Source organism: Poromitra crassiceps (assembly GCF_964638095.1).
Source record: "Poromitra crassiceps genome assembly, chromosome: 21".
In the NCBI taxonomy this organism is placed as follows: Eukaryota; Metazoa; Chordata; class Actinopteri; order Beryciformes; family Melamphaidae; genus Poromitra; species Poromitra crassiceps.
In genome coordinates this window covers 7974626-8002321 of record NC_139638.1, presented here as the reverse complement: position 1 = coordinate 8002321, position 27696 = coordinate 7974626, and positions in this window count along the sequence as shown.

Here is a 27696-nt window from a genome sequence, read left to right as displayed (position 1 = left end):
CCGGTACTACAATGGTACCGCGATACCCTGCCGTTCAAAACGGTACTATACCACTTTAATTTAGTACCGATACTTTAAACAAGGCTAGGTCGAAACCTAGCATAGGGCTAGCGTGGAAAAGCGTTGCCGAGCCTGTTCACTGTAGCTGTTAGTGGCAAAAGTACTTGTCAAACATATTTCATTGCAGGATGATGTTGTGTGTTGGTGTGGCTACACCTTAAAATCAAATAGCCTATGTTTGATTTTAAGATATTTTGTACCCCAAAAATAAATAGGCTATTTATTTACCCCTGTTTAACCCAATGTTTTTGTGTCTTTTAATCAATCACCTAAATATCATATTATATTATATTATCATATATTCTCTTAATTGTATTATATGATCTAATTTGATATCTTACAATGTATAATATATTGTATATATATAGATTCATAGAGCCTATATACAATTGGATCTGATCAGTGTTGTAGCTACATTACTGATGTAAAATGTTATTTTAGGGGGAAAACATTTCAAAGAAAATATTGAATACTAGAAAATCTGGCCATCTCAAACACAACAAAGAAAGCATAATCATGCAATCAAATCTGTTTGAACAGTCTGTAGGTGATTGATATTAATTAATTATGTTTTAGAAAACATTCACTTTAGTAAACGTAACCCCCAATCCGTTAGGGCCCCCCGACGGCTGACAAACTTTACTTCACAGCAGTGACCACAAACCCCTCTAAATGCAAACATGCGTGGATGCTATCTTTAAGAAGGGCCAACAGCGCTTGTATTTCATTAGGAAATTTAGCTTTTTTAACGTTGATAACAAAATTCTTATTCTTTTTTAAAAAGTATTTTATTGAGAGTATTCTTTGTTATTGTATTGTATGCTGGTACGGACATTCCAAAGTTACTCACAAAAATAAATTGGGAAAGATTGTTAAGATCTGTGGAATAATCATGGGGCAAATTGAAACTGTTGACTCTTATAAATATCTAGGTCTATGGCTGGATTCTAAGTTAACCTTCCAGACCCATGTGGAACACCTTACTAAGAAATTGAGGAGAAAAATCGGGTTTTTATACAGGAATAAAGCCTGTTTTTCATTTGATTCTAGAAAGACCGTTGTTCAATCTTTAATTTTGTCTGTATTTGATTATGGTGATGTTGTATATGCTCATGCCACATCTGCTATCTTAAAGCCACTTGATGCGGTGTATCACAGCCCCCTGCGTTTCATAACGGGTGATAGATTTCTCACGCATCGATGTATTTTATATGAGAAAGTGGGTTGGCCCGCTCTGTCAGTTAGAAGGGAGCTACACTGTCTTTTATTCATTTATAAAGCCCTGATAGGGAAGCTTCCTTCCTACCTGTCATCGCTCATCAATCTGAGTAACACATGTTACAGAACACGTGCACAATCGCACATCAGATTGTTTGTTCCGCGAGTAAGGACGGACCTAGGAAGGACTGCTTTCTCTTTTTATGCCCCTGACAGATGGAACAAGCTCCAGAACATTTTAAAACTTGACCAATTTATTTCCTTTAATTCTTTTAGACCACTCCTTGAGGATACCCTACAGAATGTATGCTCTTGTTTTACTTGATGTATCCTCTGTTGTTTGGATCTTGTTTTATTTGAGAGAGCTTCATCTTGTTCACAACAGGAAATATAAGTAGACACTAGAACAGTACAGCGCTTCAGCGCCACCCAATGTCAATTTGCTATATTACAACACTCCCACTCAATTTTACAATTGGCATGTTACTTCAATTTGCACTTCTCATTTGAATTATATTTCAAAGAATGTATATTGACAAATAATGTCAAGATAATAAGTCTTTAAACAAAAAAATGTGCAATTCATTATAATTTCATTATAGCCTTTCGTTATTATAATGTACAGGAGTTTTTTCTTTTTTAACACAAAAACACAAAAAACAGTGCCTATTATAGACAACTAAATTACTCCACAGGGAAAAGCCCAATCTCTTTCCTCAGATATTCAAACTTCTGCTTAGGCAGTGGCTTGGTCAAGATATCTGCCTTCATGTCACCTGTTGGGCAATATTGCAGTTGTATCTGTCCATTTTGCACACATTCACGGATGTAGTGGTAGCGAATATCTATGTGTTTAGTCCGTGAGTGATCCACTGGATTCTTTGCGATTGCAATGGCTCCTTGGTTGTCTTCCAGGATCACTGTGGGCGTGACACTCATTCCGAGATCACTCAGTAATCGTCTCAGCCAGGTACCCTCTTGAGCAGCTTGACTGAGTGCGACGTACTCCGCTTCCGCTGTTGAAAGTGCAACTGTTGCCTGTTTCTTGCTGAGCCAGCTCACTGCTCCTCCACTTAGTAAGAAGATGTTGCCGGTTGTTGAGCGGCGGTCATCTTGATCACCGGCCCAGTCAGCATCTGAGAAGCCGATCAAAGTTCCAGATTCTGACCGCTCATACTTGAGAGCAAGGTTCACTGTGCCTTTCAAGTATCGAAGTATCCTCTTCACTGCAGTCAGATGTGCAGCATCTGGATTTGCGTTGAATTTTGACACAGCACTCACTGCTTGAGCTATATCTGGTCGTGTGGCCATTGCAGCATACAGCAGACTTCCTACCATAGACTGATAGGTTATTTGGTTGACAGGCTTACTGACACCGTCATTTTTCCTCAGTTTGACGTTTGCATCAGCAGGAGTTGCAACAGCATTTGCATTATCCATCCCATATTTCTGAAGTATGGCTTCAATGTAATGCTTCTGATGAAGCAAGACACATTTATTTTCTTTGTCTTGGACAACAGAGACGCCCAGGATATAAGACAGCTCACCCATGTCCTTCATCTTGTAGCGTTTCTGTAGCGCCATTTTCAACTCATTCATGCTTGTAGTCGACTCTGTAATCAGAATGAGATCATCCACATAAACAGCGAGTATCTCAAGCTTTCCTCTTGATCTCACAAACACACAGGGGTCTGATGTGCTCTGCTTGAATCCAATTTCCATCATGAACCCTGTGAAAGCTTTGCTCCAGCAGCGAGGAGACTGCTTCAGTCCATAGATAGATTTCTTCAGTTTACACACCAGGTGTTCCTGCCCTGGTTTGATGTATCCATCTGGTTGCTGCATGTAGATTTCCTCTTCCAAGTGTCCATTAAGGAATGCAGTTACTACATCCATCTGGTGCACCTGTAGATTATTTTGTATGGCAAAGGACAGTAATGTACGAATTGAGCTGAATCGTACCACAGGTGAAAAAGTTTCATCATAGTCTGCACCATACAACTGTGAGTAGCCCTTGGCGACGAGTCTGCCCTTGTATCTCTCCACTCGTCCATCACTATGATGTTTGACTTTGAACACCCATTTTGATCCTATGGCCTTTCTGTCCTTTGGTAAATCCACTAAGTCCCACGTCTCATTTTCCAGCAGCGACTCATATTCCAAGTCAGCCGCTTCTTGCCATTCCTTTGCATTAGGACTTAACATTGCTTCTTTCAGTGTACTTGGCTCTGTTACACTACACACATTGGCATGATGATCAACAGTCACTATATCAGCATACTCATCATATCCATATCTTGTTGGAGCCCTTCTGATTCTGCCGCTTCTTCTAGCAGCTTCTTCGACAGTGACCACCTCATCATCTTGTGTTCCACTCTCATCTGTCTCCATGGTTACCTCATTCTTTGAGTAGGTCACTTCCTGTTTCCAGTCAAAGTCTGATTCATTAAAGATGACATCACGACGAATTAGAATCTTCTTTTTCTCTTCATCAAACAGGCGATAGCCTTTAGCATTGTTTGCATATCCCACAAAACGAAGCTTTACTGCCTTCTTGTCCAGTTTTCTTCTCTCTATGTCTGGAATATGTGCATAAGCAACACAGCCAAACACTCTCATGTGTCTCATGTCCGGTTTTTTTCCACACCATCTCTCATAGGGTGTCTCTTCCTTCAGGACAGATGTGGGCAGCCTGTTCTGTATGTAAGCTGCGGTTGCTACAGCTTCTGCCCAGTACATCTTTGGCAATTTGGCATGTGACATCATGCTTCTAGCTGCTTCAATTAGTGTCCTATTTTTCCTTTCTGCAACACCATTTTGCTGTGGTGAGTGAGGTACTGTCAACTCATGGTGAATGCCTTGAGCCTTCAAATATTCTTGAAACTCCTTTGACGTGTATTCACCACCATTGTCTGTTCTCAGTCTTGTGACATTCTGCCCACACTCATTTGAAAATATTTTCTCAAATTCCTTGAATTTGCTTAGGACTTCACTCTTCTGTTTCAGAAAATACACCTTGCAGCATCTAGAGTAATCATCGATAAAAGTCACAAAATATTTAGCTCCACCTATAGATTCAGTCTGCATGGGACCACAGACGTCACTATGGATCAGCTGCATCTTGTGTTTGGAACGGATTTTTCCAACCGGCTTGTATGGCTTTCTAGACAGCTTGCCTTCCACACATCCTTCACAGAAAGGAACCTCTTTATCTGCAGAGAAATCCACTCCGTTCACCAGATCTTTTAGTTCCTTCAACTTGGTCGTGTGTCCTAGGCGCTGGTGCCACAGGCTGGCTGCTACTGATGCGCTGTGACAGACAGAAGAGCTTCCCTCGACGTCTAGTTGATACAGCCCATCAGCCCTTTGTGTTCCCATTCCCTGTAAAGTTCCATCTTTCCCACGTATGTAGCAGCGAGACTTCCTGAACTGCACTGTATTCCCTTTTCTGACAGCTGCTCCCACTGAGAATAAATTCCCGGATAGCTTTGGAACATACAGTACATCATACATTGTGACATTTTTTTCATCGCTTAATCTGAAAGTCATTCTCATTTTGACATTGCCAAGTCCTAGGGCATCCACCACCCTGCCGTCACCGAGTTTCACACACTGTGCTTTTGAGAATTGCTGGTAGTCTTGAAGAATGTCTTTATCACCTGTCATGTGCTTTGATGCTCCAGAATCAATCAACCACTGTTGTGGCCTCTCAGCCAGGCTTGCTGCCTCTTTAGCGACAAAGGCACTTTCAGATGAATCTTCTGCATCTTCACACACCATGTTTTTGGCCTTGTGGGTTCTCTTTTTATTTTTCCAAGTTGGACAGTCGCGTTTTATATGTCCTTCTTTCCCACACTTGTAACATCTCCATGTACTGGGTCTTTCAGCTCCCACTGCCTTGTAGTCTCCACGGAATTGTGATGACATAGCTGATGCACCACCTGACGTAGTACCACTGGAGTTATCATGAACATTCACTCTCTTTTGCTCTTCATTTATCAATGCTTGCTGAACAAATCGCAGTGTCAGACTGTCAATCTTTGTTTCAAGCGCAGTGACAATTGTAGCATAGCTTGGTGGCAAACTACCTAGGAGTGTTACAATCTGATCTTCCTCTTCAATCACAGAGCCTATTGCTGCTAGTTGATCAGTCAGTTCCTTCATTCGTTTTAAATGTTCATTTAAATGTTCTCCTTCTTTCATCTCACATCTGAAATATTTCTTCTTCAGGAACAGTTTATTTGCCAGCGTATCTCTCTCAAAATGTCCTTTCAGAGTGTCCCATGCCTCTTTCGGGGTCTGGCAACTTGTTATCAGATACAGCTGTGGTGTACTCACATTCAGTACTAGCATTGAGAATGCCTTCTCTCTCCGCTTTGTAAACTCCACTTGTGCCTGGGCATTAGCATCTGCGGCTAGCATCTCTGTCTCTGTTAGCATGCCCCATAGTCCTCTTGCCTTCAGAAAGTGTTCCATCTGAAACTTCCAGGTTGCCCAATTCTCTGGTCCGCCCAGCCTGTCAATAAACAGTTTATCCTCCATTGTGTCTTCCACAACACTGTTTATCTCTTACACAAATCTCCTGGCAACTGGGACCTGCCTGGGAGTCTGGGCCCATAACCTGTTGTTTGGATCTTGTTTTATTTGAGAGAGCTTCATCTTGTTCACAACAGGAAATATAAGTAGACACTAGAACAGTACAGCGCTTCAGCGCCACCCAATGTCAATTTGCTATATTACAACATCCTCTGCTTTGTTTGTAACTGTCTGTCTGGTAACGTGTTTACTGTAAATGTTTTACTGTAACAGGGCTCCCTTGAAAATGAGAGCTTGCTCTCAAGGGACTTTTTTCCCTGTATAAACAAAGGTGAAATAAACGGCAGGCCGACCTGTACCACCTGTACTTGACTAGGCTGACCGTGAAGGCAGACACAACCAGCAGCGCTGGCCCCTGCGTGCGCAGACCCTACACCTTCTTGCTGGTCTTGATTTACTGCTGGTGGGCATCAGATATTCTAGCTTGTTTGCCTGTCTCTGCTGTCTGGGTCTGTGTTTACTGTCAATGGTTGTATCCTGCCCTGCGTGCCCCACCCCCCTCCTCCTCCTCCGTGGGAGTGTCTCTGGTGGCTCTGCTGCGTTTGCTGTGCGTTTGCTCTGCACTGAAAAGTGCGCTGCATCGCGCTTTTTCACAGCGTGTCGCCGGCTCCCAGCTGAGAATAATGTAACTTTTCAGAAAGACGCTGGTGTCGGCAACTAAATCATATGGAGGGGCTATCGCAGCGGAGACGGAGGGGCTCAATTGTGGCAGCATATCGACTGCTGTTCACAGGCACAGCTAACGTTATGCTTCATGCATATCGATGCGATTTCCGTTTCCCATGACTTCTTCTCTCTTTTTTCCTCGCCTTTCTCTAATCTGGAGAGCACTGTCACCACCTAATGGGTCCCTAAAATAGCTTTTACACATTCAACATCCACCATACTTTCACAGGAGATGGATCTGGCTTTGATCCACGTCCCACCGTCAAAAAACGCAATTGACGAACATACTCGTCCTTGGCACTGAACGTTACTATTTGAATTGACGAACATACTCATCCTTGGCACTCAATGAGTTAATACACAGTATTATTGCGTATTTCTGTAGTATTTTTTACCACTACAGATGATTTTATGATTTTTATGAGTTGTGTATGTTATTTTAATGTGACATGTCTGTGTCCTCATGTACTGTGCTGTACAACAACAAATTGCCTCCTTGGAGGACATTAAAGTTTTCTACTACTACTACTACTACTAAACAACCAATGGACAATTTGCAATGGCATTTAAACCTCCCTAAGGGGATTCCATGTCATTGAAAGTGAATGGAGGAAATAACATATCTGGATGTCAAAACGAAAGAGAAAAAAGAGGATGTGGGAAAAAACAAGTGGAGCAGATACTGATTAGGCAGATAAGTGAATGCTGTTATTTTAGTATAGCCTATGGGGAGATACTCGAATAAATTCAGCTAGCAATGGTGTCACATTTTGTTGTTTTGTTGTTGTTAGTTAACCTGGCTAAGCTAATAGTTAAGCTATGAATTGCTATGAAAGCAGGACACAATTAGCACCAGTCACCACTCACCAGCCAAATGCTGGTCAAATATAAAAATGTGCAAGTGGCTGGTAGGTAGATTTGATTCACTCACCACCAGAGATGGGAGGCAACGAAGTACAAATACTGTACTTAAGTAGATTTTTCAGGTATCTGTACTTTACTGAGTATTTATTTTTCTGACGACTTTTTACTTTTACTCCCTACATTTTAACACAAGTATCTGTACTTTACTCCTTACATTTTCAAAACAAGTTTGTTACTTTAGTTTTAATGGACGACAACAACGAGTAAAGAAAGACCGAGAAGAAACAGGGCAGAATGAATAGAGATAGCTCATTCCAGACTCCGCCAATAGTACAAGATGGCACTCGTCCAGTCGCCTAAATGTCAGCTTGTGATTGGCTCTCTGTCAATGTTACGAAACTGTATTGGCTAGACCAGAGATACTCAACTTGCTCTGCCCGGGGGCCACTTTTGTGAAATTATACGAGGCCAGGGGCCAGTTAATAAACAAACTATAAATTTTTCTGTAGTAGTTAGTAGCTTTTTGGGGTGTCAGCCAGAATTTAGTCTGACAATGTTGTGCACACCGGATAGTTAGTTAGGTTAAGTTAGTAAAGTACATACATAAGTGCCTATGTAGCGAGCAGACGGCGGTATTTGACAATTTAGCTGGAGCTCAGTCAAACTTTATTTCACGTTAGTTTTTAATGTGAATTAGATTCTAATTAGATTCTAATTAGAATTTGATTCTAATTCACAATGAAAACTAACGTGAAATTATTAGAAAATGGTCGGGGGGCCACTCTGCTAGCCTGGGTAAACCCATCCCCCACGTGACCTGCTCTCAGACCTGTTCTCAGTCACTATGGTCTGGTCCCCCGCCTGTGCTAAACGATTTCCTGCGGTTGTTGGCCCCCCCCCGATAGACCGCTCCATTACGCAACCTTCATCCAACCAGCTTTGTGCACAGAGCACATGCGCAGTGCAGCAGATGGCGTCATCGCTCTGCGACCTTTGTTGTTAGCGCTCGAGCTAACTCCACCTAGCTAACTCACTAGGCTACTGCTAGCAACCACAGGTTGCAGGTTGAGAAACCTTCGTTCTAAAGGCAAGTTGGGCAGCTGCAAACCACTCGAGAAGGGGGTATTTCTACGCCTGGAGAGGGTTGGTGTGAAACTACACCAACAGGATAGCAAATCATGTCGGATTTGCCAGAGTCTGACTGAGGTATGTACTTATAACCTAATGTACTAGTGCTGCACGATTAATCTCCACTTCCCCCGTGCACTCCCGCAAATAAGTAATGTTATGCGCAGCCAGTTTATCAGATAATTTCGCCGTAAAATGTGTCCAGGTGATGAGAAGCCCCAGCTTGTACAAGCTGTCCTTTGTATGGTCGCTGCCCGTCCGCTCAGACCCGATTTCGATATAGCGTTTGGTGATCTTTTGATCAACAGACCTCATAACGGGGATATACTGTTACGTGTGTCTACCAACATCACTAAAAGAACATAAATGTAACGCTGTTTTAATCGATGGCTACGTTGCTAGCTACTAGCTAGCCGCAGACCAGCTATGAACCCGTTTGGATGATCGCTGCCCGTCCACTAAAACGCGATTTCGATATAGCTTGAGGTGATATTTTGATCAACAGACCTCATAACGGGGATCTATACTGTTACATGTGTCTACTGTACTGACGTCCTCTCTGTTTATTCTTTCAGGTATTAATTCTAAACCCTTCTCAGCCAGCTGCTGCCAACCTGATGAGGAAACAGGCGTGCTTGTTGGACACTGAATGCAAGAGCCTAGCCAGACTGCAGACTTCATCCTCCGGTGCTGTTCGCCTCAGGACTTGAAGGCCTAACGTTGTACCATGGACTGTATACATTCTGTGCTAATAATGCTAGCATGCTAACATCCTTTTCACACACACACACTGAATATACCGAAATGCTAGATTTGATCATGGACTTAACGCTAATGTTAATCAAAAACGGCCGCAGTCATAACGGTAAGGTGTGTTTGACCTAATTGAAATATTAACGTTAATGCCCTCACATTTCAGCGTGGTTACAGATAAACCTATTTAATGCTAGCTAGCTACAGTAGATTTTTGGAGGCGTTAATGTGAATGTCATGACCTATAGCGTAGTATTATACTGTATATTATACATAATCCAGATGTAACCTAGCTATAGCTAGACGTTAAGAGGTTAGCGTGAATGCGACTGAGACCTGACATTACTGGCTTGATATCATATTCCAGGTGCAACCTAGCTAGATGAGCTTCACACTGCTGTATGAGTAGGCTACAAATGTATCAAGCCTTGATATCATATTCCAGATCCAACCTAGCTAGCTATATGTTAAGAGGTAGGAATATACCGAAATGCTGTATATTATACATAATCCAGATCATATTCCAGATGCAACCTAGCTAGATGTTAAGCCATTAACTCATTCACCGCCAAAGACGTCTTTGACGTCTTATCAGAAATAGCCATCCACGCCAAAGACGTGTTTGACGTGTTTTTGTTTTTATGAGTGCAGCGCGTAGTTGAAACACTTACCCAGCCTCTGACATGTCATCTGGTCCCTATCCTCAAAGGGTAGCCGACAGCACGTTATCAAACACATACCGCAGCTGTTGTTTGAAACGAGGAAGAAGGAGGAAAAGAGGAAAAACAGAGAAACGCGCTTCCTTGTACAGAGGAAAAAACACCATTGAAACGCCTCTCGGCGCGCTGCACTGCTGCCTTGCTGCAGGGCGAACCTGGATTGCCTAGTCAAACCCATGACGAACATGATCGATCCGGTTCCAGCAGCGCCTGGTCCCAAAGCCAAGCCGCGGACCCGTTCCTGTGTCGTGTGACTCGTGTCGCAGCATTCGTCCCACTCCCAGCCCGAACGAGAGGAGGAAAACGAGCAGCAGAGGAGGCAAAACGCTGATGGGGAAGGAGGGGGAAGGAGGTGCGATCTAGCTGCAGGCAGCTGTGGACAGAACTCTCTCTCTCTGTGTGTGTGTGTGTGTGTGTGTGTGTGTGTGTGTGTGTGTGTGTGTGTGTGTGTGTGTGTGTGTGTGTGTGTCTGTCTGTCTGTCTGTGTGTCTGTCTGTACACTCACTCACACTGAGCAAACTGTATTGTTGAATGTAAAAAAAGCACTTCATATATATATATATATATATATATATATATATATTTTTTTTTGTCATTTGTGTCATAATGAATAATATTTACATGTCTGATGTCAATACAGTTCAAAATAAAAGAATTGAGAGCGAGTTCTGCATGATATTGTGTGCTGTACATAAATGCCATTTTCTGCAATTTCTTTTCTCAGAGAGACATTTTGGGTGAAAACAGGGTGTATATAAATGGCTATAAGTAGAGTACAGAACATGCTAAAAGCTCACTTTTTTTTTCCTGGTGAACCCAGAGACGTACATCTTCATTTTGAGGTATTGCAAATCACTCTGGTGCTAATAGATAATTTACTGTGGGTCTTGAAAGATGACCAACAATTATGAAAATCTTTGGCCTGTGCTAAATATTGGCAGTCCTAAACTGGCGGTGAATGAGTTAATAATGACATCAGGTGACAAGCTGAAATGTCAATTCTTATAGCAAATCTAGGTAAATTTCAGACTTTAACGTAGTGTCTTGTCTGAAGTGAATACAAGTGACCTATATTTTTCAATCCTGTCTTTGAATAAAAGTTGTACATTGTGTTATACTTGAAAACCATGTCTTTGATCCCTTATTTGTGTTCACAATTACAACAAATCTGTATGGTTTATCTGTTGGCATTAAACCGTGGTATTTCCTTGGGTGATATTCCATATTTGTCATTAACCTAGCTGTTCACATCTGCATTTTCTACGTGAGATATCACAAGTAGCCTACTTTTATTAAAAAACAAAATAAAATGCAAAGAGAGGTTTCCTTCTCTAACTATTGGTGCGTTCACAAAATATTTACACAATGAGATTTTTTTATAAATAATCATCAATAACGTGGATAATGACATCTGCAGCTGCTGGACGAGAGAGTGAGCCCACCATACCACTGGACTGTAGGCTACAGTATTGCTGTGATGTGTTACATGTTATGTTTTTATAACTGGCTCACTCTGAATGTAGTTAACACTTGCTTTGGAGAATTGTCTGATTGATGACTGCAGAACAAGTTATGAATGTATAACTTTAACTACACTTTTTTTGCTAAATAAACAAGCACAGGTCTAGCATCACATTATTCAGTTTAAGGATCCTTATGTGGAAACATTTTGAGAACCACTGTTTTGAAGTACTATTAATATAGCTGTTTTCATTCTCACCTGACAATACAACAGAATAGAGTATCAAACAAAAACATTTTTATTCAGTTCCATTCAAAAAAGTACAATTTGAGTATGAACAGTACAACATGCAGTACAACATGCAGTACAGTATGGAAACAATATGAAGTTCTGTTGGCTGCCATTAACCTCACAAATCAACCATTGCAGCCGGACTGGTCATTTGGTTCAGCATCAACATGGGCTGAGAGATTGAGTAGGCTAAATAAACAATACACATGAGAATTACAGTTAACGTTACAGCATTTAACAACGTTAATTTTCGTGTACCCGATGCCAGGATATTTTGTCACTTTGTTTTCATCAAGTTCTCTGGACTTATATACACAAGCTCACAGCGTCCTAACAGGTTAACGTTATAATCTCAGAAGAGATTGAGTAGGCTAAATAAACCATACACATGAGAATTACCGTTAACGTTACAGCATTTAATAACGTTAATTTTCGTGTAGCCCGTGCCAGCATATTTCGCCACTTTTTCTTCATCAAGGCCTCTGGACTTGCATACACAAGCTTGCAGCGTCCATGTCCTTGTCTTTATCATTCACCCCACCGATCTGCAACGCCTTGATTCCCAGATTAGAAGCCTCGCGTATCTGGTCCTCCATTAGCGCATTTAACGGCGACACAACAATACGTAGCTGTAGCTGTTCATAGCCATAGCTAGTAGCTAGCTCGGGAGCTATGCTTTGGAAAGACCAAAAGCTAATGGCTAGCCGCTGCAGCTGTTATACGTCATTGACAAAGACGCACTCTCTGATTGGCCGATCACGGCAGGACTGATGTTGGCAGTCACGCCGTCACTCATTGGCTGCGGGGTGGCTGCGGGTCTGCGCGAGTCTTTCAATCGCCGCGGAAATCGATTTGAATGGCCCGTTCGCTAGACGATAGTGACTGGGAACTGAGAGAGCAGGTCACGTGGTGGCTGGGTTTACCTAGGCTACCACTCTGCACCCTGTCACGAGCCGCATCTGGCCCCCGGGCGGCAAGTTGAGTATCACTGGGCTAGACAGCCTCCTAAGGGGGCGTGGACATAACCTGGAAGAGAAGTGCACAGTCCACCCACCACACCACATGTATTGATGTATCAGAACGACGCACCAAACATGAGATCACTCGGTCACACTGAGAAATTGCGTCTGTGAATAATGTGATGTCCATGTCAGCCAGAGGAACCAGCAATATGAGCGCCGCCGCCGAAAGTGAGGTTGAAGTTGTCAATACTCGGAGTGGGACGAGCCAGAGGCTCTGGCAGTGTAGCATTTTTTTCAAGTCTCTTGATTACATGGCGTAATAGTTATCTGACCAGACACTAGAGTTAGTCAGATTTTGAAAAGCATGGTGGAGATGGACGGAACTGAAGGTGAAAATGGATGAGTGGGGGAGGAAGACGCAGAAGAAACAGTGCATGACAAGGAGGGGGAGAAGATAGGTGCATGGAAGAAAATGTTTAAAGTGTTCAGATTGCTCTCCCCCCCCTCCACCCCCCGTTTGTGACATTGTCTAGAAACGACACAGAAGTGATAAACAATAATCATATAGCAGTCAAGTCAAGGTAAACGTTATTATCCCATAGAGAAATTCAGGTGGTCGAAGGTGCAAACATATAAAAACATGTAAGAGCATAAGAAACATTAAATCACATGAGACATCGAAGGTGCAAAACATAATATAAGAGCATAAAATACATTGAATCACATGAGACATAATAGTTTCAGTTTCGTGCACCACATGTCTCTGTCCAGTGCAGAGACACTACTGTCCATGCAGTGGGCACGCACGCACACACACACACTCTCACACACACACACACACACACACACACACACACACACACACACACACACACACACACACACACACACACACACACACACACACACACACACACCAAAGATAAAACATAATACTGTAGGCTAGTTGTCAGCAGTGGTGTAGTAGTCCCTATATATATATATATATATATATATATATATATACTCCACTTACATATATATATATATATATATATATATGGTTTTCACGGAATTGGGTTGCTATGGGAACAGTTTGAACCCTAGCTTATTTCCTGTCACTATTGTATTAGCAAACATTGCAACAGGAAGTAAGCTAGGGGCAATGTTGATTGTTTATGTTGTCAAATTAAAAGAGCGTCTATATATAAATATATATATATATATATATATATATATATATATATATATTAGCCTTTATTTATGCCGCTGTCTACATGCGTCTACCCTCCACCACACCACTGGCATGTAGGAACTAGGGATGCACGGTATACCGGTACTACAATGGTACCGCAATACCCTGCCGTTCAAAACGGTACTATACCACGTTAATTTAGTACCGATACTTTAAACAAGGCTATGTCGAAACCTAGCATAGAGCTAGCGCGGAAAAGCGTTGACGAGCCTGTTCACTGTAGCTGTTAGTGGCAAAAGTATGAAGGATATTTGTCAAACATATTTCATTGCAGGATGATGTTGTGTGTTGGTCTGGCTACACCTTAAAATAGCCTACATGTTTGATTTTAAGATATTTTTGACCCCAAAAATAGGCTATTTATTTACCCCTGTTTAACCCAATGTTTTTGTGTCTTTTAATCAATCACCTAAATATCATATTGTATTATATTATCATATATTCTCTTTATTGTATTATTTGATCTAATTTGATATCTTATAATGTATAATATATTGTATATATACAATTGGATGTGATCAGTGTTGTAGCTAGGCTACTGATGTAAAATGTTATTTTAGGGGTAAAAAATCTCAAAGAAATATTGAATACTAGAAAATCTGGCCCTCACAAACACAACAAAGAAAACATAATCATGCAATCAAATCTGTTTGAACAGTCTGTAGGTGATTGATATTAATTAATTATGTATTAGAAAACATTCACTTTAGTAAACGTAACCCCCAATCCGTTAGGGCCCCCGGACGACTGACAAACTTTACTTCACAGCAGTGACCACAAACCCCTCTAAACAACCAATGGACAATTTGCAATGGCATTTAAACCTCCCTAAAGGGGTTCCATGTCATTGAAAGTGAATGGAGGAAATGAAATATATGGAAGTCAAAACTAAAGAGAAAAAAGAGGATGTGGGGGAAAACAAGTGCACGCAGATACTGATTAGGCAGATAACTGAATGCTGTTATTTTAGTATAGCCTATGGGGAGATACTTGAATAAATTCAGCTAGCAATGGTGTCAAAAAAATTGTTTTGTTGTTGTTAGTTAACCTGGCTAAGCTAATAGCTAAGCTATGAATTGCTATGAAAGAAGGGCACACAATTACCACCAGTCACCACTCACCAGCCAAATGTTGATAAAATATAAATGTGCAAGTGGCTGGTAGGTAGATTTGATTCACTCACCACCAGAGATGGGAAGTAACGAAGTACAAATACTGTACTTAAGTAGATTTTTCAGGTATCTGTACTTTACAAAACACGTTTGTTACTTTAGTTTTAATGGATGACAACAACGAGTAAAGAAAGACAGAGAAGAAACGTGGCAGAATGAATAGAGATAGCTCATTCCAGGCTCCGCCAATACTATAAAATGGCACTCGTCCAGTCGCCTAAATGTCAGCTTGTGATTGGCTCTCTGTCAAGGTTACAAAACTTTATTGGCTAGACCAGAGATACTCAACTTGCTTTGCCCGGTCGCCACTTTTGTGAAATGATAGGAGGCCAGGGGCCAGTTAATAAACAAATAATATACATTTCTCTGTAGTGGATTGTAGCTTTTTGGGGTGTCAGCCGGAGTTTAGTCTGACAATGTTGTGCACACCGGATAGTTAGTTGGGTTAAGTTAGTAAAGTACATACATAAGTGCCTGGGTAGCGAGCAGACGGCGGTATTTGACAATTTAGCTGGAGCTCAGTCAAATCTAATTAGTCTGAACTAATCTAATTAGATTCTAATTTGAATTAGATTGAATTAGATTCTAATTCACAATGAAAACTAACGTGAAATTATTAGAAAATGGTCGGGGGGCCACTCTGCACCCTGTCACGGGCCGCATCTGGCCCCCGGGCCGCAAGTTGAGTATCACTGGGCTAGACAGCCTCCTAAGGGGGCGTGGACATAACCTGGAAGAGAAGTGCACAGTCCACCCACCACACCACATGTATCGATGTATCAGAACGACGCACCAAACATGAGATCACTCGGTCACACTGAGAAATTGCGTCTGTGAATAATGTGATGTCCATGTCAGCAATATGAGCGCCGCCGCCGAAAGTGAGGTTGAAGTTGTCAACACTCGGAGTGGGACGAGCCAGATGCTCTGGCAGTGTAGCATTTTTTTCAAGTCTCTTGATTACATGGCGTAATAGTTATCTGACCAGACACTAGAGTTAGTCAGATTTTGAAAAGCATGGTGGAGATGGAGGGAACTGAAGGTGAAAATGGATGAGTGCGGGAGGAAGACACAGAAGAAACAGTGGATGACAGGGAGGGGGAGAAGATAGGTGCATGGAAGAAAATGTTTAAATTGTGCATACAGGTAGTTGTCAGCAGTGGTGTAGTAGTCCCTATATACATTATATATATATATATATATATATATATATATATATATATATATATATATATATATATATATATATATATTAGCCTTTATTTATGCCGCCGTCTACCTGCGTCTGCCCTCTACCACACCATGGCATGTAGGAACTAGGGATGCACGGTACCGGTACTACAATGGTACCGCGATACCCTGCCATTCAAAACGGTACTATACCACTTTAATTTAGTACCGATACTTTAAACAAGGCCAAAGGTTAAAGGTCAAAGGTAGTTTTATTGTCCCCGCAGGGAAATTGGTTTGCAGACAGGAGAATCTAAAAACACACGTAGTGCAGCACAAACACTAAAACAGGCACAAAAATACTCACATAAAACCACAAGGGCTAAAAACAAACAAACACTTAAGAGTCAAGATAAAACTACAGCTAAAAACATACATACATAAAACATAAAAGCACAAAAAAAGCACAGGGCAATAAACAAGTATCACAAGGTGCAAAAGGTAGCATCATAAAAAGTGCAAGAGTGAGCAGTAAGGTGCAAACAGGCAAAGCCAGGGAATTATAGTTCTAACTGCCGTTTAGCAGCTGAATGGCCGCCGGGACAAAGGAAAGTTTGAGACGCTTGGTCCTTGTCGCGGGCACTCTAAACCGACGCCCTGAGGGCAAGAGCTCAAATTCTGAATGGCGGGGGTGATCAGGGGCCTCCAGGATGGATGTGGTCTTCCTGCTCACCTGCCATAGAGGTCGAGGAGCTGGGTTAAGGTGCTCCCAGAAATCTTGCTTGCCACCTTGACTAGGCTACCGAGCCTGTTTTTGTTGGCCATGGTTGCGTTGCCGTACCAGGCCACCATGCAAAACATAAAAACAGATTCAATAAAACTCCTATAAAAAAGTGTCATGAGTTCAGAAGATACATTAAAAGATCGCATTTTTCTCAAAAAGAAGAGACGCTGTTGGACCTTTTTTGATGTGGCAGCAACATGTGAGTCGAAGCACAACTTGTTGTCAATAACAACACCCAGGTATTTGTAGCTGTCCACGATTTCAATATCTGTACCTTTGATTCGGGTAAAAGTGTCACTGGGGGGAGCCTTCCTAAAGCTGATGACCATGTCTTTTGTTTTGGATACGTTTAGCTCTAGGAAGGACTCATCACACCAGGTTATAAAAAAGGCTAGGTCGAAACCTAGCATAGGGCTAGCGTGGAAAAGCGTTGACGAGCCTGTTCACTGTTAACCTGACGCTGCCAGATGGACGGTATAGCTCCACATAGGTTTCACTAAACCAGTCGATCTGGGTTTGAAGTCACCAGACCCGCTGACGGAGGCGGGCACTTTGTCCAAGCTACTTGTCAGGTGATTGGATGACCCATCTGTCTATCACCACTGGTGGGTGTTAACTTCAACCAATCAGATCGCGGAAGGTGCCTGTGGATGATCTCCGTGGTATTCATTGATTGAGTCCTCGCGGTCGTAAAGTCACCTTCGAAGCATTTAGTTAGATTATAACGAACTAGTTGTGTGGCTTAGCCTTCCCAAATGTTGAGGGTCGTTTTTTAGAATTTAATACATAGAATTGGGAACATTACATTCAATTTCATTCAGACTGCCTGTCACTTCCGCGATGTTGACGAGTGAAAAGAACTACAAAGACCATGTACCCACTACTTGCCCAGACGAGCCTGCCCGCCTACGGCCGCCGCTGATTCGTCGGCCCGGCATGGCTCGACCAATCATCTTAAACTGCCTGTGCGGGTCCAGACCGTCACGGAGAACCAAATGAAATGTGAGTTCACGTGACGGGCGGTTTACCAGGCTAGTTCACTGTAGCTGTTAGTGGCAAAAGTACTTGTCAAACATATTTCATTGCAGGGTGATGTTGTGTGTTGGTGTGGCTACACCTTAAAATCAAATAGCCTATGTTTGATTTTAAGATATTTTGTACCCCAAAAATAAATAGGCTATTTATTTACCCCTGTTTAACCCAATGTTTTTGTGTCTTTTAATCAATCACCTAAATATCATATTATATTATATTATCATATATTCTCTTAATTGTATTATATGATCTAATTTGATATCTTACAATGTATAATATATTGTATATATATAGATTCATAGAGCCTATATACAATTGGATCTGATCAGTGTTGTAGCTACATTACTGATGTAAAATGTTATTTTAGGGGTAAAAAATCTCAAAGAAAATATTGAATACTAGAAAATCTGGCCCTCACAAACACAACAAAGAAAAAATAATCATGCAATCAAATCTGTTTGAACAGTCTGTAGGTGATTGATATTAATTAATTATGTATTAGAAAACATTCACTTTAGTAAACGTAACCCCCAATCCGTTAGGGCCCCCGGACGGCTGACAAACTTTACTTCACAGCAGTGACCACAAACCCCTCTAAACAACCAATGGACAATTTGCAATCACATTTAAACCTCCCTAAAGGGGTTCCATGTCATTGAAAGTGAATGGAGGAAATGAAATATATGGAAGTCAAAACTAAAGAGAAAAAAGAGGATGTGGGGGAAAACAAGTGCACGCAGATACTGATTAGGCAGATAACTGAATGCTGTTATTTTAGTATAGCCTATGGGGAGATACTTGAATAAATTCAGCTAGCAATGGTGTCAAAAAAAATTGTTTTGTTGTTGTTAGTTAACCTGGCTAAGCTAATAGCTAAGCTATGAATTGCTATGAAAGAAGGGCACACAATTACCACCAGTCACCACTCACCAGCCAAATGTTGATAAAATATAAATGTGCAAGTGGCTGGTAGGTAGATTTGATTCACTCACCACCAGAGATGGGAAGTAACGAAGTACAAATACTGTACTTAAGTAGATTTTTCAGGTATCTGTACTTTACAAAACACGTTTGTTACTTTAGTTTTAATGGATGACAACAACGAGTAAAGAAAGACAGAGAAGAAACGTGGCAGAATGAATAGAGATAGCTCATTCCAGGCTCCGCCAATACTATAAAATGGCACTCGTCCAGTCGCCTAAATGTCAGCTTGTGATTGGCTCTCTGTCAAGGTTACAAAACTTTATTGGCTAGACCAGAGATACTCAACTTGCTTTGCCCGGTCGCCACTTTTGTGAAATGATAGGAGGCCAGGGGCCAGTTAATAAACAAATAATATACATTTCTCTGTAGTGGATTGTAGCTTTTTGGGGTGTCAGCCGGAGTTTAGTCTGACAATGTTGTGCACACCGGATAGTTAGTTAGGTTAAGTTAGTAAAGTACATACATAAGTGCCTGGGTAGCGAGCAGACGGCGGTATTTGACAATTTAGCTGGAGCACAGTCAAATCTAATTAGTCTGAACTAATCTAATTAGATTCTAATTTGAATTAGATTGAATTATGTAAGAAATCTGGGTTATTTTTATATCACACTTCCAGTGAAATCACCATCCTCACTCCCATGTGATTTTTCCTGGAACCATCTGGAGGTGGTTCAGAGACAAAGAACAACAGACTTGTTTCAAAACAGCGTCATTACTCACACATTTTAAAACAAGAATGACTTCTTATCTCTTGGGGCCTTTTGGCCAGGCTCTGGGCTTCAAAGGGAGCGTCGCCAGCAAGCCAGGAGTAAGGCCGTTTCGGGGTGTTAAATCAAGCATCCTGTCACCCCTAGAGTGATTTGAACATTTGAATATGCGTTGAACCCAGACAGGAATTTCCATCTGGTTTCACTCCAAGAAGTCCAGGAAAGCGGAGTATGTTAAATGTATGTGAAGGAACTATGTTCAATTATAAAATGAAGGTTCATATTATAGGAAATGTCATTCTGATAAACTACACGTGGTTTCTGTTTATTTCAGACGTTCATAGGCAGAGTTGTGTTTTGGTGCAAGTCCCACACTTTTGTAGGTGGTACCATAGTGCCCCCTAGTGGGGAATATAATACACTGCTGCCTTGTCAAATGTCCTTGAGTGAAAGTGTTTTCTCTCTCCTTATTCGTGATATTAAGTGTATCCTAAGGCCTATCTTATATATATGAAAGGCATAGTTATACTTTGACTGAGTTTGAATAATATGTGTTTTCATACCACAGACTATGCAGGAGGATTGTTAAAACTGATAAACTCCTTTAGGGAATAACTGTTTTTAATGTCCTATAAACAGAAATATGATTCATGCATAACTTCAATGATTGACTCTATTTTGAATGGGAAAATTTGAAGACTTAGACTTATTTGGTATATAAAGTGTTTAAAAGTGATCTGAGTTATGTCCTATAGGGACGTCCCAGCTAATCTACATATCACTTTTGGGGTATTTAAACCACACCCGAGAATGATACAGATGCTCTTCAACTGAAAACGGAAAGAAAGGAGGATCCAACATCCCCCTTTTGCCAAACCACCCTAAGGCCTTGTCTAAACTTTTGATCCCTGCGGCCGCGGGACAAAGCAGTGACAAAGCCGACCTCTTAGTATTATTTTGTTTATTTGTAGCTTGAAAAGGTGATCCCTGTAAAATCGCAAGAGACGTCTCGCATTTATAGAGTATCGCTTATTTTATAGCTTTTTATTATTTTCTTAACAAGTTTAAAACGAGTATAGACTTTTCCTCCTTTTCTCGAGAGGAAAAGAGGTGACCGCTGCGATAAGCATCCCAAATAGAAGGCTCTCGGACCATTTTCGGCCTGCACACATCAGACGCCGACTGTACCAGCTGGGAGAACACCAGCCTCTCACCGAAGTGCCTAATGGAGCCATCCATTCTTCAACCAAAGTAAGAGAGACAGATTTGCTAATCTGAGCGACGGTGTGTGACGGATATGATCCAACCACGTGTCCTGTTACAGCCGAGACCGTCTCAGGTGGTGGACTGATTTCTGATACTGTATGATTCAGTGCGGTGAAATGAGTCTGTGTGCAGTCCATGAGCTTTACAACGGATGAGAAGGTCAGGGTTAATTATCAGAAAATTAGCTTCTTACCATAGGCTAATTCTTCTTATTCCCCCTTCTATTAGAATTAATCATCGGGCGAGTCTTACAATATTAATGAATATATATATGCCTATAACCTGTGTGTGTATAATCGACCTATGCTCAGTGTGATAAATCAATGAAACCATATGTGTTATTTGTAAAATGAATCAGTGTGTTTTTCAGCTATGAGAAGTTGGCTGAAAATGTAATGTTTCAACTGGTCCATTTGAAATAAACGCCATATGTTTTGAAGATAATGATTCAGCTGTTGTTGCTTTTACTTTGAAGTCAGATACCCAGAAGCTTTTCATCAGAGAAAAGAATTCATATTTTTCCTTCAGCAAATGCATTGATCGTGCGACCTGTGACCCAAGGCAGTGTGTGTTTATAAATACATGAATCGGGGTGGTGCCCTAATGGTTTGATGGACAGATTAAGCTTATTAATGTGCATATCAAATTAAGTCAAATTAAATAATTCTACATAAATGGTGCCTCCGCGCGAGGCTTTGATAGAATCGGTTCTGGGTGACTGAATGGCTGATCATTATCGTCAAGGCAGTGTTGGTTAAAAAAGCGCAGTGTTGGTTTAAATTGATGCAATGCCGTTTAAATAACACCAATGCTTTTTCCCCTACAAAAAACGCAGTGTTGGTTTGAATTGATGCAATGCCGTTTAAATAACACCAATGCTTTTTCCCCTACAAAAAAACGCAGTGTTGGTTTGAATTGATGCAATGCCGTTTAAATAACACCAATGCTTCTTCCCCTACAAAAAAACGCAGTGTTGGTTTGAATGGATGCAATGCCGTTTTAAATAACACCAATGCTTTTATCCTAAAACCACGCAGTGCTGTTTTGAACCGCTAAATAACATTTAAAGCAATGCCAGGATAAAGCGGTGTGTTTTTTTCCTTCAGTTGTTGGCCCTCCATACTAAAACGTTGAGCGGTGTGGCTTAAAAAAGCCCCGCAAATTGAACCAATCCTGGATGTAACAGACGTGAGCCGTCTGTAAACCCAGATTCGGTATTACCAAAATAAACAGATCTTATTACGAATAGGCGCGTTTGCCCGTCTATTTGAAAAGAGCTGTTTTGGGGTAAAATTTGGCTAAGCGCCACGTTTGTCTGGCTTTAGGCATTTTTCCCCCAAATAATTAGTAGGCTTAATTACCCTGCTAATATTACTCTCTGTCTGATCTGAAAGATAGACAGAGAGGACTCGGTCTCCGTCTGTTTAAACCAGACGCGACCATCTCGGCTTGTGAAAAAGTTGACTCAGACTGACTGAAAGGCCACTCTACCACGATACGTGCTCTACATGTCCTCACAGACAGACTGAGCACAGCGCAGCAAAACGCTCAGCGTATATCGAGGGGCGGAGCCTAAAGGCGTCACAAGCCCACAGGGTGTGCTGCACACTTCCTGAAGCCGTGTTTACAAGTTAGCATGCCGGTGGCTAGCACTTAGCTCAAGGCTAAAACAGTAGCTTGTGCTGCACACTTCCTGAAGCCGTGTTTACAAGTTAGCATGCCGGTGGCTAGCACTTAGCTCAAGGCTAAAACAGTAGCTTGTGCTAACAGATGCATCCCCAAAGCATGTATTAACTGTGTATGAATGCGTGCGTTGTTTAATCGTTTCTTTTTCCCAAATAAACGAATGAATGACAGGTACTGCAACAGTTAATGACTCATTAAAGCTGGAAACGCTTACGATTGTGTGAACAGTGGTATGACATAAGAACTCTGTGGTAAACCTCAAGCAGACAATTGCATTTGGCTCTCACTGAAAGGAAAGGAAAAAGAAAATTCCCTTTTTCCTTGTTTTGGGTTGTATTGTGTAATTACTGACCTCCTCTCATTGAGAAATACAACTCAATGTTTGTTTAAATGCCCACAATCCGGAAGCTGAACAGAATTGTGCTTTAAGCTTGATTGTGATAGCGGCTTTTACGATTGTGGTTATTTGAAAAATAAATTACCACTGTTTGTTGCACAGACACAAACACATTCCACCCTAGAAGTGGAATGATTTGAAGTCAGTAGCATAAACACAGCTGTTCAGTGTCATTAAACCACTGTTTAACACAAGGTTTTCCCAGCTGTGTATTCAACACGCGCTGCAGCGGACGACTTTTCCCACACAAAGGGTAAGTGCCATCACCTGCCACACCTATTCCTCTTGTCCCGCGAACAGGTACCGCTCTTGTATTGCCTAAACCACAAACAATAGCAGACATGGAATATGTTATGTGGCTGGCCAAAGAAATACAAACAGTTACCAAAGATTCCATGGGTGACTTTGCCACTGAATGTAGCAAGTACCCTGAGGCAAAAGTGAACGAGGAACTACAAGCAGTAGTAGAGACGCTGGTTAAAGATACTGAGTCTGGCCCCAAGGAGAGCAAGAAGCTTGTGAAGGTTATGAGTAAAATGCTCATATTATTGACAGAAAAACTGAAAATTACCACAGATCAAGCTGCTTCAGCTACCAAGCAAACTCTTGAACTACAAGTTACAGTAACCAAGCAAAACCATCACCTTGCTAAAATGAAAGAGGAGAACACACAAGTTATTTCTCAACTACAGCAGGCTAAAGACCTGGTTACTGACAAAGATGAACAAATCTCCCAGTTACAAGCTAATGCTCCGCCCACTGACGAAACATCAGAGCAGTCAGTAGCTGACAGCGAACTGTTAGAGCAAACTCAGATAAAGCTGACAGCTGTAGAAGATGAATTAGAGAAGAGTTCAAGCTTGTTACTGAGGTCTCTAGACAAAATAGATTCATTTAAAAGGACTCAAGACGAGGATAGGCAACATTTGATGCTAACTCAATCCTCACTTGAAGAGTACCAAAATGAAGTTATAAAGTGGCAAACCCAGCACAAACAAGCTATGAATAGTTATGACAATGTTCGAAGAGACTACGCTGACCTCGAGAGAGATGCGCAAATCTCTGCGAAGTCATATGAAGAATATGAAATAACCACCAAAAGACATATAGCTTTCCTCCAGAGGGAGCTGGCAAAAGCCAAAGAGGGACAACAGCCCCCACAGCCAGCTGCCGGACACCCAGGTGGTACGCCACGTGGGCCCCCACAGCCAGCTGCTGGGCACCCAGGTGGTACGCCACGTGGGCCCTCACAGCCCGCTGCTGGACACCCAGGTGGTACGCCACGTGGGCCCTCAGCAACAGAACCACAACCTGACACACCTGTCCACCCACAGGTATCCTCCAGGTTCAGGCCTCCGGCTTTTCCCTCTCAGTCTGACCCCGAGATGGGGACAGATCATACAAGTCACGGGGGGGGAGTAGGCCATTCTTCCCTGGCTAGGGAGGGGTCTCAAACTCCCCACGTGACGCTCCATCGCCCTGGTGGAGAGTTAGACAAGGTGGCTAAAACGATTATCAAGTTTGAGCCAAATGCTAGCGGTGGAGATGTTGTTTCATATCTCGAGGATTTAAACTTCCATCTCAATAGGCTGGGATACACATCTATGTCAGACAGACTGTATTTGATCAGAATAACAAGCAGCCGCGATGTTATGTCGTTCTTGCACTGTCAGCCCCAAGATGTGTTACTTGATTGGCAGTCACTCTGCTTGGCCCTGACTACTGAATATGGTGAGTCCCGAGGAAAAACTGGTCTGATGGCTGCTATGTCTGTGAAACAGCAACGAGCTGAACACCCCAACGCGTATTACCAACGTCTAAAACGCGCCTTTTTTGGGTCACGCACACAACCAAATATGGAAGATGATGTGCATTTCAGGTCGCTCTATATGAGCAACCTGCATCCCAATACAAGCAGTAAGTTGCTCTTTCTAGCAGACCCGTATGTGCAAAACATACAGGCCCTACGTAGTCTTGCCGTAAGAAGCTTTGAAGCTTCCAAAGCTGGGCAAGGGGGCTCAGACACGCCCACATTGTTTAGTGTGGACGCGTCTGATCCCCCTTTAGAGTTGGAGGGAACTAAAACCTACCCCCAGCCTAACCCAGATAGTTCGGCCACGGCCAACCAACAGAATCATAAGTCTCGTCCCAAACAAAAGGGGGAAAATAACTCTTCCACCCAACAGGAAGTAGGAGACAATGGCCGTCAAAAAAAAAGCAGATACAAGAAGTTTACAAAAAAGAACTTCTATGACGAACGCAAACGTTCTGATGATGAGAGAGAGGATCAGACCAATAATAGCGATCAACGATCTCATCGCAGTAGTAACAGCAACCAAAAGAGTGGCCGCCAATCTTCTAATGATCACGATGGGTCCCATAAAACTAGGACCAATCGGAATGATAATTCCCAAGCATCAGACAAGTCTGATGACCGCATTGCTACAAAGGTTCGACAACTGGGTCTCTCTGAGGAGGACCTAGACGTTGTTGCACTAGCCATGAAAAACTTGAGAAAAAAAAGAAAGGCCAAAAAGGAAAACTACCATGCAGTGACCTCCATCTCCACAGGGGAGCAGTATGGTGATTTCGGAGACACGGTGAGCTGTTGGGAGGAGTTGTATCTTAGCGGGTCCTCGGAGGAGGACAACTCCACCCCTCTTGACTTCCCGGTTAGAGATGACCGGGAGTCAAAGCCAACTAGCCAACGGGAAAACACCCCACCTCAACAGGAGGGAGGGTTCCCTTTGGTGGAGACTGGTGGAGGGGTGGAGCCTAAACCAATTCCCCAGAGCGCGGTATTGGTTGTGCAGCTAGGACAAACTCCGGACGCTCGCAACACTAGCGACTCGTCTGTGCAAGGAAGTCCTCCTTTCCATCAATTTCTGTGCCATCTCACTGAAAAAGGAGTGGCGAGGAAATTCTACATATCTACCAGGTTAGAGAACCTGTTAACCTATGAGGCCCTCCTCGATACTGCCGCTGACATAACCCTAATGTCTCAAGAGCTCTTTAACGAGCTCAGAGCCCGTTCTCGGCGAGTCAATCGCGATCTAAAACTGCAGGCATGTTCACTGGACGTGCAAGCCTACTCAACTACGGGAATCACTTTGCCTTACAGGACACTAGTACACTTTCAAATTGGCCCTATGAAATTGACGCATCCTGTGTACGTCTCACCATTAAACACGATACCACTCCTGATTGGCAAAGATTTGTTGAACCGCTTTGAGCCACTGATTGATTTCAAGCATCTAAGCATCTGGGCACAGGTGCGAGAGCCTCTCTGTGACCCTCTCAGGGACACAGCCCAGGTTCAGTGCTGTGTCATTGACGCTGAGACAGCGTCTCCACCGCCGCCCAACTCCCCAGAGCCTGGGGAGAGCGACTATCTAGGGTCAACCAGGGACACATTCCTCTGTGCTCTCAGTGCATCAGACACCGCCTCCCATATGAAGGTGCTGAATGGCATCGTCCTAGAGGAGACGCCTGTCCACGATGTGGGCTTGGCGCTTTGGGCTGACAAGTCAGCCATTAGCTTGGAACTTTTTGAGTTCCTGAAAAGGGAAGGGGGAGTCCTGCCTTTTGAAACAAAGACGTCCCGTTTCCCATTGGATCCCACACCAACGACTGTGGTAACTGCAAGGGGGGTTTGTGCACTGCAAGTGAAATGGAATCACCGGGCACTGACACACTACTTCCTAGTTGTGACAGACCTGGCGCACTCGGTTTACGTCGGTGCTGACCTGTTAGTTAGACTAGGAACCCAGGTAGATTTGATCAATGGAGTACTGTGGACATTGACTGGGGCCCCGTTAGAGCCGGACCCGGTTAGCTTACCTAACTTGAGGTCAGGACAAACGATTCCTCAGGCATGCCTAGTGTCTAACGAACAGGATGTTGTGGTCCCAGCGAGGACCAAAGATGTTTCTATTAGGATGAAAATAGAGCCTGGGCAGAGCTTGAAACATCACCGGGCGGTGTTCCAACCATCGCCTGTGTTCTTTGAACTAGGTCTCTCTCTTGAGGCCACACCTTTGGTGGAGGTCCCGAATCGGACAACCTACTTACTGGTTCAGAACACTTCTGTGGAGGACGTGGTGATTCCAAAGTCCACATCACTAGGCTGGTTAGTCAGCACAACATTCCATGACTTCGAGCTCAGACTTCCTGTCATAGGCACCCTGCCAAAGGACATGCCTCTTAAACAAGCTGCTCTGGGGGTCGCGTGCCAAACTAACGCAGATGCATATTTCACACTCCCATCAGGGACAGTAGCAGTCTTCCCCGCCACTCAGTTGGGGACTGACACTGTTTGTCGTGTTGACCTCACCTCCGAGGGGGGTATGGTCATTGACGCCGTTCTGCACCAGGGGGAATGCCCCCCTGTGGCACCCACGGTGCTCAACATCCAAACAGTGACAGACCAAACAGTGGGTGAGCCCTATGTGGGGTTCCTAGACCAGATAGAACACATAGTACTAGAGGCTAATGCACTTCAGACTGAGGAAGAAAGGGACGGACTACGTTGTGTATTGACAA